Source organism: Schistocerca cancellata, chromosome 8 (genome assembly GCF_023864275.1).
Source record: "Schistocerca cancellata isolate TAMUIC-IGC-003103 chromosome 8, iqSchCanc2.1, whole genome shotgun sequence".
Taxonomy (NCBI): domain Eukaryota; kingdom Metazoa; phylum Arthropoda; class Insecta; order Orthoptera; family Acrididae; genus Schistocerca; species Schistocerca cancellata.
In genome coordinates, this window is record NC_064633.1 from 497,026,281 (window position 1) to 497,032,311 (window position 6,031).

Genomic DNA, 6,031 nt, shown 5'->3' on the forward strand with positions numbered 1-6,031 from the left:
CGTCCGAAATATGGTGCTTCTGATTAACTGAAGAGTGCGTCTGATTTCGGCACTACTAGAGCATAGCTTTGTTCATAGTTATGATGAGGAAATACTCGTCTATTATCGAAAAATTACGTATTTTTTTAAATACACGTCCCGACTTTTAGCTTCTTGTTCTGTCTGTTTTCTTAACAATAGGTTCCTAAGATCAGATTGTATCCAAAAGGCAACATTAGTAACAACACGAAAGTGGATAAGGAATAGCCTGTTTTATTCTTTAAGACTTTAAGTATACTCGATTAAGAAATTAGTAAGAAGAAAAAACAGGGTGACGCGTGCCTATGATGGTCAAACTTAAACTAAAATACGATTTTTGTAGCTGAGGAACGAATGGTCGAAAATGAGCGTTTCACGTCTTGAAACTGCAATGAGTGTGAAACACGCGTTTGTAAACAACCAATGTTTCACAGCAAACAGCTGAATGCCACGCCGACGATGGTGGCGCTACTTTAGGAAACAGTTCACAACATTCTCTGATCTCCTCAATTTATCGTTTATTTTGCCGTCTAAGCTACTTGAGGTTCAATTGACGACCTGGTTATACGAGTGAAGCGTAAGTTCGAATTGCGTAAGGACGAGGAAGACGATCGGCCATGCCGTTTTCAAAGGAACCGTACTAAAATCCGTTGGGGGGGGGGGCGGTTTGAGTTGTTTGGGGAAGGAGACCAGACAGAGAGGTCATCGGTCTCATCGGATTTGGGAAGGATTGCGAAGGAACTCGGCCGCGCCCTTTCAAAGGAACCATCCCGGCATTTGCCTGGAGCGATTTAGGGAAATCACGGAAAACCTAAATCAGGATGTCCGGACGCGGGATTGAACCGTCGTCCTCCCGAATGCGAGTCCAGTGTCTAACCACTGTGCCACCTCGCTCGGTCAAAATCCGTTGGTTTGGGTGATTTTGGGGGGGGGGGGGGGGGGGGACCAAACTGCGAGGTCATCGGTCCCATCAGATTATGGAAGGATAGGGAAGGAAGTCGGCCGTGCCCTTTCAAAGGAACCATCCCGGCATTTGCCTGAAGCAATTTAGGGAAATCACGGAAAACCTAAATCACGATGGGTGGTCTCCGGTATGAACCGTCGTCCTCCCGAATGCGAATGCAGTCTGCTAGCCACTACGCCACCTCACTCGGTCTAAAATTCGTCTTAATCGACTTCGGGAAACCATGAAATAATCAACCCTCGATGACAGGAGGAAGACTGAAGTACACTCCTGCCGAAAAAAGAGAAAGCAAGGAACTATTGCTGGAATGGATACGACAGGTTCCCAAGGGAGAAAGAACCTGAGTCCGGACTTACTGCGGGTGCACCAAACCGGAAACGTAGCTTCGGGGAGATCTATGTAAGCAATTCCACATACCACTGGCAATTCTAGGAGTTAGCTTTAGTCGGTATAATTTATATGTCGGTTGGGGGAGAGGGGTCGCTTTGCGCGGGGCGAGGATTTAAGGCGGGCTAACGGCCATTGGCGATAACATTTAAATGTAAAGCAGCGGCCGTGTCCGCGGCTCCTGTAAATCAGGAGGCACAGGTCAGGCGTCCGACCAGAGCGGCGGCGCGCCACGCTACGCTACGCTGCCACTACAGCACTGCCGCGGGCAGGGTCTCCGCGCCGCCGTGTGGCGTAGCGGCAGTGCCGGATTGAAATTCCGGCCGTGGGTCGGCGCCGGGTCGTTACTCATGCAGATGGGCGCTCCCTGAATTACGCATGAGGGCGGCGCCGGCGCTACGGGCGCACGTGCGGCGAGTGCGTGGGATGCGTGCGGTCAGGACACGCGTGATGAGCTGTGCCAGCCACCTGCCGGCCGCCGACACCCCGCCTCTTTGCTATTCATCTCTCGCCGCCCGCTACTTGTTCACAGGCCGGGGCCGCTTTTTGGGGCAGGTATCGGGCAGCCATTCCTCTCCCTCATTGTCCCCACCGCCGGTGTTCACTGCTCACGCCACCTTCATTTTTATGTCCTCCGTCTATTACCCTCTCTATTTCACCCCATCCATGTGCTCCGCTGGCCGCGGTGGCCGTGCGGTTCTGGCGCTGTAGTCCGGAACCGCGGGACTGCTACGGTCGCAGGTTCGAATCCTGCCTCGGGCATGGGTGTGTGTGATCTCCTTAGGTTAGTTAGGTTTAGGTAGTTCTAAGTTCTAGGGGACTGATGACCTTAGAAGTTAAGTCCCATAGTGCTCAGAGCCATTTGAACCATTTGAACCATGTGCTCCCATCTATCTCGTTATTGACAGTCTCTACCTTCGCTAATCTACATTCTTTTGTTTGTCGTGGTCCTCAGTCCAAAACTGCTTTGATGTAGTTCGTAACGTGCCAGACTGGGAAACGACATTATGCAGTTACTGATACCAAGAATAATAAAAATCGAGCGGTCTAAGGCGCTCCAGTCATGGACTGTGCGGCTGGTCCCGGCGGAGGTTCGAGTCCTCACTCGGGCATGGGTGCGTGCGTTTGTCCTTAGCATAATTTAGGTTAAGTAGTGTGTAAGCTGCAGAGAGAGAAGACAATAGAAGCTTTCGAAATGTGGTGCTACAGAGGAATGCTGAATATTAGATGGGTAGATCACATAACTAATGAGGAGGTATTGAATAGAATTGGGGAGAAGAGGAGTTTGTGGCACAACTTGACAAGAAGAAGGGACCGGTTGGTAGGACATGTTCTGAGGCATCAAGGGTTCACAAATTTATCATTTGAGGGCAGCGTGGAGGGTAAAAATCGTAGAGGGAGACCAAGAGATAAATACACTAAGCAGATTCAGAAGGATGTAGGTTGCAGTAAGTACTGGGAAATGAAGCTTGCACAGGATGGGGTAGCATGGAGAGCTGTATCAAACCAGTCCCAGGACTGAAGACCACAACAAAAACAGTGTGTAAGCTTAGGGACTGATGAGCTTAGCAGTTAAGTCCCATACGATTTCACACACATTTGAACACTTTGAATAATAATAATAATAATAATAATAATAATGTCGTGTGACTAGGGCCTCCTGTCAGGTAGACCGTTCGCCAGGTAAACGTCCTTCAATTTGACGCCACTTCGGCGAATTGTGCGTCGATGGAGATGAAATGATGATGATTAGGACAACACAACACCCAGTCCCCGAGCGTAGAAAATCTCCATCCCAGCCGGGAATCGAACCCGTGCCCTTAGGATTGTGACATTCTGTCGCGCTGACCACTCAGCTACCGGGGCCGGACACCAAGAATAATGATGAACAAGATACGACACAGAAGAGCCAAAGAAAATGGTACACCTGCACGCAGATGTGACGCAACACCACGTGGCATCGAATCGACTAATGTCTGAAGTAGTGCTGGAGGGAACTGACACCATGATTCCTGCAGGACTGTCCATAAATCCATTGAGGACGAGGGGATGGAGATCAAAATGGTTCAAATGGCTCTGAGCACTATGGGACTTAACATCTGAGGTCATCAGTCCCCTAGAACTTAGAACTACTTAAACCTAACTAACCCAAGGAGATCACACACATCCATGCCCGAAGCAGGATTCGAACCGGTAACCGTAGCAGTCACGCGGATCCGGACTGAAGCGCCTAGAACCGCTCGGCCACCACAGCCGGCTTGGATGGAGATCTCTTCTGAACACCACGTTGCAAGGCATCTCAGATATGCTCAATAATGTTCATGTCTTGGGAGTTTGGCGCCCTGTGGAAGTGTTTAAACTCAGAAGATTGTTCCTGGAGCCACTCTGTTGCAATTCCGGACGTGCGGGGTGTCGCATTGTCCTACTGGAATTGCCGAAATCCTTCGGAATGCACAATGGACATGGACGGACGCAGGTGATCAGCCAGGATGCTTACGTACGTGTCACCTGTCAGGGTCGTATCTAGACGTATCAGGGGTCCCATATCACTCCAACTGCACTCGCCCCACACCATTACAGACCCTCCACCAGCTTGAACGGTCCCCTGCTGACATGCCGGTTCCATGGATTCAAGAGGTTGTCTCCATAACCGTACATGTTCGTCCGCTCTATACAATCTGAAGCGAGACTCTTTCGACAAGGTAACATGTTTCCAGTCATCAACAGTCCAATGTCGGTGTTAACGAGCCTAGGCGAGGCATACAATTTTGTGTCATGCAGTCACCAAGGGTACGCGAGTGGGCCTTCGTCTCCCAAAGCCCATATCGATGATGTTTCGTTGAATGGTTCGCACGCCGACACATGTTGATGGTCCAGCACTGAAATCTGCAGAAATTTCCGGAAGGGTAGTACTTTTGTCACGTTGTATGATTCTCTTCAGTCGTCGTTGGTCCCATCGTTGTAGGATCTTTTTCCGGCCACAACGGTGTTGGAGATTTAATGTGTGACCGGATTCATGATATTCACGGTACACTCGTGAAATGGTCGTACGGGAAAATTACCACTTCATCGCAACCTCTGAGATGCTGCGTCCGCTCATGCGCCGACTATGACACCACGTTGCAACTCGCTTAAATCTTGATAAATTGCCATAGTAGCAGCAGTAACAGATCTAACAACTTTGCCAGACAGTTGTCTCATGTAGGCGTTGTCGACAGCTACGCCGTATGCTGCCTGTTTACATATCTCTGTACCTGAATACGCATGCCTATACCAGTTGCTTTGGCGTTGAGTGTACAACGAAGGAGGAAAGGACGATTGGAGTTTAATGTCCCGTGGGCAGCTGGGTCACTACAGACGGAGCACAAGCCCTGATTACAAGATTACGAAATTTTGGGAAACAATGTCGCCGTGCCCATTTCAGAGGAACCATCCATCCCCGCATTTACCTGGAGCGACTGAGTGAATACGTAGAAAACCTAAATCTGGATGGCAGGACCTGGATTTGAATAGTTATCCTCCACAATGCTTGTCCAATGTGCTAAACATTGTGTTACCTCGCTCGGTACGATTCCATAGCTGAACATTGTACGCGTATTCTCTAACTGCTAATGTCAAAAGTCCTGTTTCCATTGCGATATGAACTTTATACCAATTTTAGAGTGATGTGGACATAATTTCGACCTTTTGTTTACTAATTCTGTCGCAGATTTACTTCTTTTTGAACATTCTAGGAAGATCACCGCATCATCAGTTCCCGTAATCGGTTATTATTATTATTTCTTGATCTCAAAAACATTGAATGTATTACAGCCCACAATACACGCACAAAGAATAAATGTTTGTACGAAAAATGATACGGTAATTAATATCTAACTAAACGAGATTATTTAACGACGCTACTTCATTCATTTTTATTTCAAAAATGTAGTCTAGCCAACGCTGTAATTATATCAGAAGATTCTTTTCGGTCGTACAAAATAATACGTTGTAGCAAACTTGTTATGAAACAATTATGTAAAAATGATTGTTTGTTAATACCTTATAAATGGTTCCGTGGCAGAGACCAGCAGAAGCGTCTGAACAGCCCGAGTTCAATTTAAGGGCACTGTTTGCAGTATGTGAGCCGGTTGTGTTGGGCAGTACTTCAGTATTATTCAGGACCGTGGAATACGAGTACTCGTGTTTATAATTTGAAACATAAAACTCACTGAGGTCAACGGAGCTATAATGGAAGACTTATCAAGATTTTGCATTTATTTGAAGTAATGCACAAAAAGTTAAACTGAATCAAGTGTTGGGTTGTTAATAATGAGGAAGTTACCCAGCCAACAATTAATTCAATCTCCGAAGAGAAGTAAATTTATTTAAACGACAACTTAAATTCTAGATTACCATCCGATACTATTAAATCTCGCTGATGTACATAGGCTTGTTATCTCAGATCACATAAAAATACTTGCTTATAAAATTTGAATTTCGGCTTAGAATCGTACAGTCACATCAGAAGCTCTCCAGAATTGTCGATCCTGTGCAAGCATCTTTATGTCTCGATAGCCACTGCAACCTACAACCATTTGAACCTGCTTGGCGCCACGGCGTCCCTCTACACTTTTTTGCGCCCCCTCTTCTCCACACAGACTTTCTTCCATCATCGGACTG